A 12,774-nucleotide genomic window follows, 5' to 3' on the forward strand; every position below is an offset into this window, starting at 1 on the left:
TTGTCCGGGAGCCAATCGAAACGATATCACAGATAGTCTAATCGTTATTTAGATTAAATTGATGTGCAGTGTAATACACACTACTCACCAAAATGTCAGCTTCCTGCTGAAATTTCCAGATGAACCTAAAATGCACTTTAACCTTTACAGGTAAACTTAATTTTAGCTTCTCTGAACCTTTAAATGCATAGGTCAGACTGGTCAATGTTTCAGTACTTTTTGCACAGCTTGCTATTCTGAAGGGGAAAATTCACTTTTTGGGGGGGTTGGGGGCACAGGTGCAACAAAAGACTGGAAAAGCGGAGGAATGTGCACAAAACAGCTGTTTGGAACATTCCACAGGTGAACGGGTTAATCGGAAACCTAAGTGTCATGATTGGGTATAAAAAGACCACCCCGAAAGGCTCAGTTGTTCACAAACAAGGATGGGGCGAGGCTCACCACTTTGTGGACAACTGCGTGAGCAATTAGTCCAACAATTTTAAGAAAGGTCTTTCTCAACATAGAATTGAAAGGAATTTCATCATCTACGCTCCATAATATCATCCAAGATTCAGAGTATCTGCAGAAATCTCTGCATGAAAGCAACAAGGCAAAAACCAACATTAGTTGTGTCCAAATTCGTAGGCTGAGTCCTCCAAAGTAGGGTTTGCTCGATTATGAAAAAAATATGAATCATGATTGTTTTGGTAATAATTGAAATCACGTTTATTCAAATGATCATTTTAGTTTTTGGTACAAACCAAGAAAATCTTTAAACGTAAAAAATATAAAAACAAATAGCTCCAAACAAAATTCATGAAATTAATTTATAACATTTTTTAAAAAGGTGAAAATGTATAAATTCAAGTATGATTTCCCTGTGTAAACAAACACAGTGTGTTGGATATAAATGAATATTAATAATCATTTTTTACAATTATGCCAATTTTGTAATTGTGGAGTGTAATAATCGTAATTAGAATGAATTTGAATAATGAATAATAATGAATAATGAATTTCGATTAATTGCTCAGCCCTACTCCAAAGGCCAAATTTTTCTGCCACATGACACAACTTTTAGCGTGACTCAGCAGCACGCCGGTGTCCACATTCACACTGTCTTCGAATCCAGACCTTCAAATCTGGCCTTCGTCTCCAGGGAGACGGGCCCTGAGTGAAGGCTGCTTCAGAGCACACTTTCGTAGCCTACATTGCGTCGCTCTTCTTCTATGCCTTATATAATGAATATATATATATATATATATATATATATATATATATATATATATATATATATATATATATATATATATATATATATATATATATATACATTAGGGATGTTCCGATCAGGGTTTTATGACACCGATACCGATTCCGATCACATGGAATATCTGTGAATGTTTTCATTTATTTATGGTGACTGCTATTATGTAATATTATCTGAAAAAAAGCAGCCATATTATTGCCGTAATTTTGACAAAAATCTCAATATATTTTCAAAAGCATGAAAAAATACAAAACCCTTGCTGGCACAATACAACAATAACTTAGTCACAAAGTTAACTGAAAAACTTAAATTTACCAGCTTCTAGTAATACAGTTTCGAACAGATCAAAATAATCAGCAGTCTCAAAAGACTTAATTATGCAAAAAGTCAAATAAATAACATGCCACCTAAACATTGCATGGTTCAGAATATAATCAAATTAGAAAAAATAGTCACATGCAGGCTTCATGCAGGCTTCACTCGAATAAACAATTCAATGACTTCCTGAATTGAAACAACTCAGAAACTTGGTCTATTAGAAATTATATAGAAATTATGTGTTTCTGGAGGGTTGGACCAAAATTGCTGAGAATGGTACAAAAAAAAAGCCATTCCCAAAAAAAAGCTGTTACATCAACTGTTGTATTTTCAGTCTCTGTAGGTGTAATGGCCAGGTTTCCCCAATACTTTTACCGGTATCAAGTGTCAGACTTTGAGAGGGAAGTAGTGAAAGCGACAGATGGACAGAGAAGGAGGTGACAAAGACAGGGAAACGGGGCTGGTGATGGATAGACAGGCATAGAAAAAGGGGAAGAAGGGCAACGATAAGGACAAAGACATCAGTCACGTTTATGGGGGGTTACCCTCCTCCCCATTGAGAGTGGACCTTGATCCAAGCCACACAGACTCCACTGTGTCATGGTGTGTGTGGGCTTGTCTCTGTGTGGGCCCGCAAGTGGTGACTGGACAAATCGTGACTAAGCAGAAATTTCACCAAATGGAAGAGAATGGAGCAGCACTTTACTCTTTGTGCCATGATCCATCACCTAACAACTGTACACAAAAGCAAGAGAAGTGTGCTGTTTCTTAAAGTTGAGAAGTTGAGATTTTCTTGCATTTCACTCCATTCCTTTTTTTTTTTTTTTTGCTTTCAAAATAAAACTTCATATATTGCTTCCAGTGTTTGCGTCTCAGTTTTTCTCTGTGATTCCTTACATCATAATACTGGCAACTATGATGATCTACATGAAGGTATGCACAGGTCCAAAGATACTCTCATAGACCTCCAAGACCCCAGGGCCCCCTGATGAAATTTCAAGTGCACAAGCCCTCATTCTTAGTGGAGTGTTGATATATTGGCCAGCCTATAGCAAGTCTCCTTTTTAAACCTTGCACATCTCTCACATTCGCTGTCTTGGGGCAACTGAATAGCAACAATCTCTACAATAACTTGGCATCAAGGCCAGTAGCCTGGAAACAAACTTAGCTTTGTTTTGCTGGTAATTAATCTCCCTCGGTGATAAACGTGTGAATGGGGAGCCTCATTCTAAATATCCTTTTTGTCTGGTTGCCTTAGATTCTCACTTTTAAGTGATCAGATGAACTTGTAAATGTGGGACAAGGAGGTCAACAGAGGCAAGCGCAAATGAATAAACAACCCGAATTGAACGACAATGAATGTCACTTGATGATATTCTCAAAACAAGCTCACTGAAACATGCAGTGCTTTACATGCTTTTGAGTATGTGTGTCAAACACTTGCACTTGCAGTTCCTGTTTGGGAGGTCCGCTGGTTCGGGCAAACAGTGTCTAGTCTTATCTCTTGTGTTTTATGTTCCTAGCAAGCCGAGGGTACAAGCAGCCCTTTGTGGCCCAGAGGTGGCTGGTCTCGATCCAGACAGACCCATGCAGCTGTTCACCATTGTTGGCCTTACATGTGCGCGAGGGTTACTCGTGTGTATGTGTGCCTAGGCGCATGGATGGCTTCACGAGTAAATGTTTCTGTATGCGAACAAATATGATGGTGTGTATCATGTTCAAGGTTTTATTGAGCGATTGATTAAAAACACATAAACAATGTCATATAATACTTACTGTAATTGGCAGGGCCTGTCATTATGTAGTGTCTAAAAATAAAAATTGCAGTGTAACAGCACAATTGGCTGTCTCCTTTGCTGTAATAAGCAGGTCATCCTCACTGGTCAGTTTTATGATGTCTAGTTAGGTTAGGAAAAAACTGAAAAACACTTTGGTATGTTTGGTTTCCGTTCCGTTTTGTCATTTAATGTTGTTCAGTTCAGTCTCGGCTCACAGTTGAAAGTAAAGAGCAAAATCGTTTTCTGGCAAAGTTGGGCATTCCTTAACTCAAACATTGAGTCTATTTCTTTATGGTACCAGTAGAGGGCGTCTGTCACTCGAACGTTACGATCTTTCTATTGTGGGGCACTTTCATTTACAACATGGCCCCATTTGTTTTTGTTGGAGAGTCGCTGGGTCTGAGTGGCTGTGAATGGTCAGACTGCAGGTTGGCGACATTAACTCATGGTGGAGGTGGATGCGTGTGGTAAAGGTGATGCTGTTTCTGAACTTCAGCCCAGTATTTTAGCCCAATTCATGGCTCTTTTCTCCCCCAGCTCCTTCACCTGAACCCTGGTGACGCCAGTGATCCCCTCAGTGGAGGTTTACTGCTTGGTAACACAAAGTGTATTGTGCGTGTGACCTATTAAGAACTCCTAAAAGGAGCCATCGGCGAAGCCTGCACAATGCCACGTGCTGTGTTAGCAGTTGAGTGAGGGGAGGTCAAGAATGTGGCCCTAAGACTCGGCTTCTGGTTTTTCTGAGTGTTACAGAGATCTGCTGACCAGGGAATATGAAGTTGATTTTCAGGCATTTAGGCTATGTTCAACAATTCCATTTTTTGTGTCAGACATGTGTCTGATTTTTTTCCATGCTGTGTGAACAATAAAATTCTTTTTTTTTTCAAATCCGACCTGGGCCTCTTTCATATCTGGATATAAAAGGGATATGTATGCGATGCATCTGAACGCTGATCCGCACACATCATACATCATCAGAAGCTCGTTATTCGCTTCGCGTGGGTGGGAGAGAGTTGAGCCACTACACATGGGACTATATTTATTTGATATATATTTCACCAATGAAAGAGAGTTACCTTTGCCTTTACATTTACCTTTGTAGTTCTAAAATGGGACATTTTGGAAATTGGGTTAGGTTTAGGATTGGGGGAAAATAAAAACGTGTATTTAATTAAGTATTTTTCAACATTTTTTTGTAAAAAATCCACAAATATGCGAATCTGCAGATGCTGAACTGCAAATATGCTGGGGTCCATTGCATTAATTTTCGATTGCAAAGCTTCCCAAAATACTCAATGCATATGGTCCCATTATTCAACACTTCATTTTGGGGGACCAGTTGCTTTGCTTGACAAACAAAGTAACACTTTTTGACGTCATGTCAGAAAGTCGGCCATCTGTGATCGCTAACTACAGCAAACACAATAGGTCAAAATATGTAGATAATGCCTAAACAATCCGCAGTGTGTGTTTGTGGGTTCGATCCCGGCTCCGGCCTCCCTGTGTGGAGTTTGCATGTTCTCCCCGTGCCTGCGTGGGTTTTCTCCGGGTACTCCGGTTTCCTCCCACATTCCAAAAACATGCATGGTAAGTTGATTGTACTCTCTAAAATTGCCCCTAGGTGTGATTGTGAGTGCGGATGTTTGTCTTTGTGTGCCCTGCGATTGGCTGGCAACCAATTCAGGGTGTCCCCCGCCTACTGCCCAAAGACAGCTGGGATAGGCTCCAGCGTGCCCCGCGACCCTTGTGAGGATAAGCGGTACAGATAATGGATGGATGGATGGATATATATATATTCATTACCTTTAAAATAAAGTTCTATTAAGATATACACTAAATAAATTATACATTTTACACTTTAGTAAAGGTTACTTTAACACCAGGTAATATGGATGCATATAGACACTTTGCCGGTGTTAAAACGAACACCCTTGGTGTTGAGTTAACACCAGCAGACTTGCAGTGGAGCGAGGCACAACACGGCCTGCCAAATTCCCAAGCACAGTAAACTAAACTTGCCCCGGCATGAAAATGAAGATGCACCACTTTTACGCTGAGCGCACGTGCGAAAATAGGGCCCTCCATTTTTATTTTATTTCATTATTATTATTATTTTTTTTACACTTTATGTACATCTCATTTCTCACTATGCTGAGCAATGGAAACATCTGACCAGGCAGCTGACATTACTTTTACTGGCTAAAAATGTTCATGTTCATGTCAAGATTCTTTGACATGTGAAAACAGGCCGCTTCTTTGGCAGCAGGCACAATCCTTCTTTTCCTCACACATTTGAAATGCATCTTCTGAGTCGATCTTTGACCTCCATGACCGGGTCACTTCCTTCTCCAGTGGTGCGCTACTCCAGGGGGTAATGCTAGATGGACCGCGAAGTTTAGCAGGCTTAGCTGTCAGCACAGGTTTCACCTGCTAGTTTGGGATTTAGATGGACCCACAGAGACCGCATGACACTGTGTGGGGTCACAACACATCTGATGGATTACTTTTGTCACAATGGATTCGATAGTCTTTGCTCAAGTTCCTTACGTCCTTACACAGATGCAAAGTGTGCTCCCTATCCTGTACATGAACAGCTTACGTGATCATTCATGTTAGTTATTAACATCCATATTTCTTTTTACTAGTGCGGGACTTGTGACTGCCTCAAGAATGTTCTCACAAGGTTTTATTTTGTTCTGTAGCTTTTGAAATCAAGTATTGATGTCTGAAGCCTGCAGGGTAAGTCAAACTTGGTATCAGATCACTTGATACTTGAGGTAAATTAATTTGTTGCCCATCACCTTTTTTTGCAGTTCTGTCTTGGCTATTTTTCCCAGCGGTACCAACCTGGATTAACAGGACAACAATTCATACATTGTCCACGTTACTGAAAGCGCTTCGTCTCATTAGCGGCTTTCTTTTCTGTCCACAAACCTTTATGTTATGTTTCCTCTTTCTTTAGATATTTGGTACGGCTGTCAACAGCCTATGTTTGTACTTTTTCATTCATTTGTCATTCTTTGTATTCTCTGTCACCTGAAGCAACATGGCTGTGCAAGCAAAGGGCAAACAGATTCCTAACAGGCCTCAGAGGAACTGCTTTACAAAAGAGACAACGCTTAAATTTGCTATGAAGCAGATTTTAGATCAAGCCGAGGTTTAAAATATGGACAAACCCTCCCTGAACAAATTGTCAATGACGACCAAGGCGTTTTTACTCATAGCCTGTTGACTCAGGTTCTCAAATCAAAGTGGGGAACCAAATGAAAAGATTAGGAAATTAGAGTCTGACTACGATTCAACCTACGCCCAAGTTCTCTTTGTTGTCACCCACCTGGATGAAACTTCATGCTTAGTAACATCACGCATGACTTTCCAAAACCCCGGTAAGACAAAATACAGCTGCTTTTTTTCTTTTCATTTCATTTCAAAACTAAAGTGATGAGTCAAGCTTTGTTGGAAATAGGAGAATCCGATTCCTCTGAAGCATTATGTCCGTAGCTCTCTGTGTGGCCTTTTCCTGCAGCTGCAGCCTTTCCAGGACATGACATGAACATTAAAGCTGCGGGTACATTGTTAGAACACTTATTCTTGGACCCATAGGGAGAAGGAAAGCAAAGGCAAGATAGACAATATCAACAGGGACTGCTATAGGCTTTCATCAAGTGAAATAAATGCAACAAAAAAAACAAAATCCTATCAAATTTGTTTTAGCGCTAGTCATGAATGAAATGATCAAGTGCGGAAGACGTTTTTCGATGTCAAAAGGCTCCTGCCAAAACTTCAGGTTTCAAAGACAAGGCTGGATAATGGAAGCGCTTTAAAGTGTGTTCAGACAATGCAGAATCTTAAATCCTTGATGTCTGCACTTCATTCATCCGATCCCATTTCCTGACTTCTGAAGATGTTGGGACCTGATTCTGCTTTTACAGTCCCAATGTATGCCTGAGTCATTTTGATTCAAGTTATTTTAAGAAGTTATCAACCTTGTAAAAACACTGTTGTATGCATGTGTGGCCAGTAGTTGGCTGGTGATGTCACTTTTTGTCCATGTCCGTTTTCATTGTTCATACAGAAATGATGAGTGTGCTTTCCAAAAGTTCTACAAACCCAAATTACAATGAAATTTGAATGTTGTATAAAATATAAATAAAAGAGAGTACAATATTGTTTTTCCTTTTCAACCGATATTCAATTGATTACACTACAAAGACAAGATATTAATGTTCAAACTGATGAACATTATTGTTGGGGTTTTTTTTTCAAATATTCTCAAATTTTGTATTTGATGCCTCTGCAACACGTTCAAAAAAAAGCCGGGACAGAGCAACAAAAGATTAGTAAAGTTGTGCAACGCTCCCAAAACATCTGTTTGGAACATTCCATAGGTAAACAGGTCCACTAGAAACAGGTGGGTGTCATGATTTGGTGTGAAAGGAGCATCCCCAAAAGGTTCAGTTGTTCAAAAGCAAGGATGGGTGAGGTTGAGTGAGCAAATTGTCAAGCAGTTTAAGAACGTTTCTTGATGCCCAATTGCAAGGCTTTGAAGGATTTCATCTGCGGTCCATAACATCATCAAAAGCGTCAAAGAATCTGGATAAAGAAAAACCAGCTTTAAATGCTCATGACGTTCGATACCTCAGGCGGCACTGCATGGAAAACTGGTATCATTGTGTTTGTTCAGGATATTGCCACATTGGCTCAGAAACACTTCCGAAAACCATTGTTGGTTAACACAGTTCCTCGCCACTACGACAAATCTCTGGCGTCTGTCTGAAACTTACAAAATGCTGTTAATTTCAGATTTTTTGACAAATCTATACTATTAGTCAGTGCACACGTATGGATTAGGTCTGTTCGATTTTGCCTAATAAGAAAATCCAGAATATTTTCTCTCAAACCCGATTGTACGATTACGATGTCTTTGTAAAATAAAAAAATACTGAAAAATGAAGTATTTTGAATGTCTTTTATTCAAACGTAATTTTTCTTTCTTTGATCTAATCGCTTAATCGAGCAGCCCCACTGTGGGTGTTTGTTTTTTGTTTTTTTTTTAATTATTCAACAATCTAAAGTGTTGAAAATGAATTGTTCTCTTTCTTGATGCAGTGTTAAGGGCGCAGCAAACATGCTGTTTTGGGGGTTTGCGGAAAAGTAATGATTTTGGAGGTAGAAGGATTCCGCCCAACGCCAGTGAAATGCAAGTTAAAACGCTACCATGCAAAGGAAAAGCCATTTATCACCAATACCCAGAAACGCTTCTTGGTTGCTTCTCATCTGTAGTGACAAAGTGGAAAAGTGTGCTGTGGTCTACCAGGTCCTCATTTAAAATTGTTTTTCGGAAATGATGGATGTCATACCATCCAGGCCAAAGAGCAAAAGGACTGTCCGGATTGTTATCGGGATGTGAGAGGAATTCAGGTCAACCATGTTCTTGGGATGTTTGGTGTGAATCATTCTCTTGCGGTCATGCTACAGCATCTTAATGGGATGTGGTCAGGATTCTGACTGCGTCATACCAGAGGGCATAATTTCATTTGATCAAGATACTCTGTTGTTGATTTACTTCTCTCCTTTTGGCCATTGTCCTGGTTCATCAACCATCCGATGTCAAGCTTCAATTTGCAGATTTTCTCCTGCAAAATCTAGATAAATCCAGACAATCTTTTCATTTTTTCCATCCTGAATGGTATTGTGTCCAGTATCCGAGAGGGCAAAGAAGTCCCAAACCCCATCTTGGGCCCTCTAACATAGTTCAGAGTCATGATGTTGTTTTTGATGGTGTGATGTGCCTTGTGTGTTCCCTCCAGACAACTCAGCTTTGATTTTATCAGTCCACACAATCATTGTTCAGTAAGACTTTGGAATATCCAGGCACTTAAGTTGTGGCTTCCTCTGTGGTGTCCTCCAATGACAATCCATTGTAAAGGAATGTTTTATCATAGTTTTGTCAACACAGATGATAGCATGTGCCAGAAACACGTACATCATAGCGTGTGTCAAACATTTCTATAGGTCTTTATGCAGCACTCTTGGATTTTTTTCACCTCATTGAGAATTCTGTGCTGTGTTCTTTTTTTTTTTATTTCTTTTTTTTTACAGCACTGCCACTCCTAGGGAGAGTAATAAAAGTGCTAAACGTTCCCCATTTTTAGACTATTTGTCTTGCTGTGGACTGATGAACATGATCATTTTAGAAACCATTTTTTAATTGTGAATTTTACTAAAGATCTTTTGTGCAAGGTATTGGTTCACATTGGGCATGCTTATTGAGAAGGGAAAACTCAAAACTGATTTGTGTTTTTCAAAGGCAGGATAACTTGAAGCAACACCTCTTAACTCCAAGTAACTCTTGGGGAAGTGATTAGCCTAGTTTAGCATTCACATGCTTTTCCTACCTTGTACGTGTCTGTGATGTCTACACATTGTTTCCAATTAAAACATAAAATCTTTTTTTTTAATGGGGTATTAGTGCAGACTGTGTCTATTATTGTAGTTTAGATGAAGATCAGATTACATTTAATGACTGATTTATGCAGAAATGCAGCTAAGTCCAAAGGGTTCACCTAATTTTTCATAAATGTTTCTACGCCATTGAATTTGCCTGCAGAAATAATATAAAATATTTTTGGAGTTTTGAAAAAAAATATCTTAGAAAGAAACAAAAAAATACCATATACCAAACAAAAGTTCACCAAGTCGGCGAGGGCATATGCTGCGAGGGTAGAAAGGATCAATATCTAATTAAAAAGCAAGAGATTAGGCAAGATAAAGGATTGTTCCTTGATTTGTGTGAACAAAAACAACAGTCATTCTTCGATATCTTTGTGCTGAGAGCCTGCCTTGAATGAAAATGATAACTTGAGTAATCCATCTAAAGACATGTGTCCTGTCACATGAAACCACCACTGTGAAATTTCCTTTCATGTGAATAAGTGTTTACCTCTTCAGTGATTTTCCAAGGGCAGTTTAAAAAACAAAAGTAGTATTTCTCATCAATGTAAATGAAGTACACAGGGTAAAATGTGTCACAGCTTATACTGTGTGTTTATTCAAGGCAGTCAAAATGTCATCCCTTTATATCATTTATCCTCTACACCGCCAGTGTGCTCATTGTACTCCTGATTTGTTTCCTTTAGGAACCTGATCCTATCCATAAGAAAATACTCAGGATTTGCCATGAGAGTTCTCAGGTAAGATGAATTAACATTTATATTTTATTTTACACGCACAAACACACAACACATTAGTGTAGTACATTAGTGTTGTTCTGATAGATATAATTTTTTGCTTCTTTTTGTAGAGGGCGACTTGTTGCTCAAGCTCCGCTTGGTTTTCTGGACTGTGCTTAAAATCATTTTTACGGATGTCACTTTTATTGCGCTCTGGCAATGACTTAATCGACTGAAAAGATTAATACTCGCTGCTCGAGTGTCTAATAAAGGTATTTTGTTTATTAAAATTCTGTTGTGGGCGTATTTTAATGTAAATTATGTCAGATAAATGAATGAGAAACAGTTGGTGGACCGCTGAGATTGTCCCGTGCGGCTCTCGCGCTGCATGTGTGTGTCGTGCTGTCATAAAATGGAGGAACAAAAGGCAACCCTGAATTTTTTAATATTAATTTGGGGATTGCATACATTATTTTGTATTTATTATTTTTATAAAATGCTGCACTATTGCTTTGTGAGTATATATTTATTTATTTATATTGTGCTTAAGTATTTATTCCTTTTTGATTTGGTTTGGTCCATCGCATTTCCTGAGTGAAGAAGAAATGAGAGAGAGAGATGTGAATTAGAGCGAGGCTGTTCACGTCTGAATAAAGACGCAACAAAACACTGTCTTTTGTCGGTTGTCTTTAGCAAGGAACGCGCCAGAAGAAATACATAAAGTCAAACCTATATTGTAACCCGCTATACCACGGCCTCCGAAGATAAGGAAGACCTACGACACGACTATCACCGGGGCAGGGAGATTCAGCCGTGCATGTGTCAACCGAGCGATTCATCCTCATCGTCAATATTCTGAAGCAGATGTAACGCCTCAGCTACTCTAAAGCTTTGTTTTTTACATCCATCCATCCATTATCCATACCGTCTGTCCTCACAAGGGTCGCGGGCGTGCTGGAGCCCGTCCCAGCTGTCTTCGGGCAGTAGGCGGGGGACACCCTGAACTGGTTGCCAGCCAATTGCAGGGCACACAGAGACAAACAAACATCCACACTCACACCTAGGGGCAATTTAGAGTGTCCAATCAACTTATCATGCATGTTTTTGGAATATATATATATATATATATATATATATATATATATATATCCATCCATCCATTATCTGTACCGCTTCTCCTCACAAGGGTCGCGGGGCATGCTGGAGCCTATCCCAGCTGTCTTTGGGCAGTAGGCGGGGGACACCCTGAACTGGTTGCCAGCCAATCGCAGTATATATATATATATATATATATAAAAGCCATCGTTTACCTGAGTATGTGCTGCTTTAAGAGAACAGTTGTGCTGCATCTTGTTGGGGCGGCATGGCTCAGTGGAGTAGTGGCTGTCTCCCAACCCAGAGTGTGTGGGTTCGATCCCCGGCCATCGTGACCATGTCGAAGTATCCCTCAGCAAGATACTGAACTCCCACTGCTCCTGATGCTGCGTCATCAGTCGGTTGATGAGGTACAGTGTGAAGCGCTTTGAGTACCAAAGGTTGAAAACTGCTTATATAAGTGACAGCCCATTTACCATTGTGAACACTTGCTTGAGCTGGTGAGGTCTGCATCAACTCTTTTTCTGAGGCAAGCTGCAGATGTATTCATCGCACATATTGGCAAGCAGAGGCATCATGACCTTGTTACAGTCATTTTCAGTATCACAATTACATGATTGTGATGCGATTGTGTCAGTTGCTCTCATGGAAACCCCAAATGTTGGATTCCTGTAAACAGAGTTTCTCTGTTATGATTAAAATTGAGTGGGTTTTTTCAAATTATTTTAAATAAGATTTCTCTGTGGGAAAACTGTATTGGCAATGAAGCACTCTGTCTCTCAGGATGACTCAGTCCTTTTGCATATGTTAGATTTTCAAGTTTAATTATCCTTCAGTGGTTGACCTCTTTTTACACTTATATTATCATGTTAAGAATGTTTAACAAAATAATTGGGTTTTAAGATGACAATACTTGGACGGTGAAATTATTTCCTATTAAAGAAAAAGTCAAACCAATCAATTAATTTTTTTATAACACTTGTTTTTATTAGGGTCGTGAATTGTGGGTGAGCTGGAGCCTGTCCCTTTGGGCAGGAGGAGTGGGTACACCCCGACCCGCTTGCCAGCAAATCACAGGGATTGGATTGTGTTTGACGTTTAAAGTTGCACTGTATTCTTCCAGAGAAACCTGCAAAAATGAGATGGAACACTCAGTGGA

The 12,774-nt window shown here is 39.5% G+C and overlaps 1 long non-coding RNA gene across 1 annotated transcript in view; it reads left to right on the plus strand.

Annotated features, from left to right (window-relative positions):
* The window catches only part of LOC147148545 (uncharacterized), a 109,103-nt gene extending 98,306 nt beyond the window's left edge, over window positions 1-10,797 (plus strand). The window contains exons 3-4 of the long non-coding RNA XR_015086522.1: window positions 10,488-10,541; window positions 10,652-10,797. This is a non-coding gene — a long non-coding RNA (uncharacterized LOC147148545). The remainder of the gene's footprint in view (window positions 1-10,487; window positions 10,542-10,651) is intronic.
* Window positions 10,798-12,774: the final 1,977 nt, after the last annotated feature.

Source organism: Filicampus tigris, chromosome 4, assembly GCF_054856515.1.
Source record: "Filicampus tigris isolate MCC_2025a chromosome 4, RoL_Ftig_1.0, whole genome shotgun sequence".
Classification (NCBI taxonomy): Eukaryota; Metazoa; Chordata; class Actinopteri; order Syngnathiformes; family Syngnathidae; genus Filicampus; species Filicampus tigris.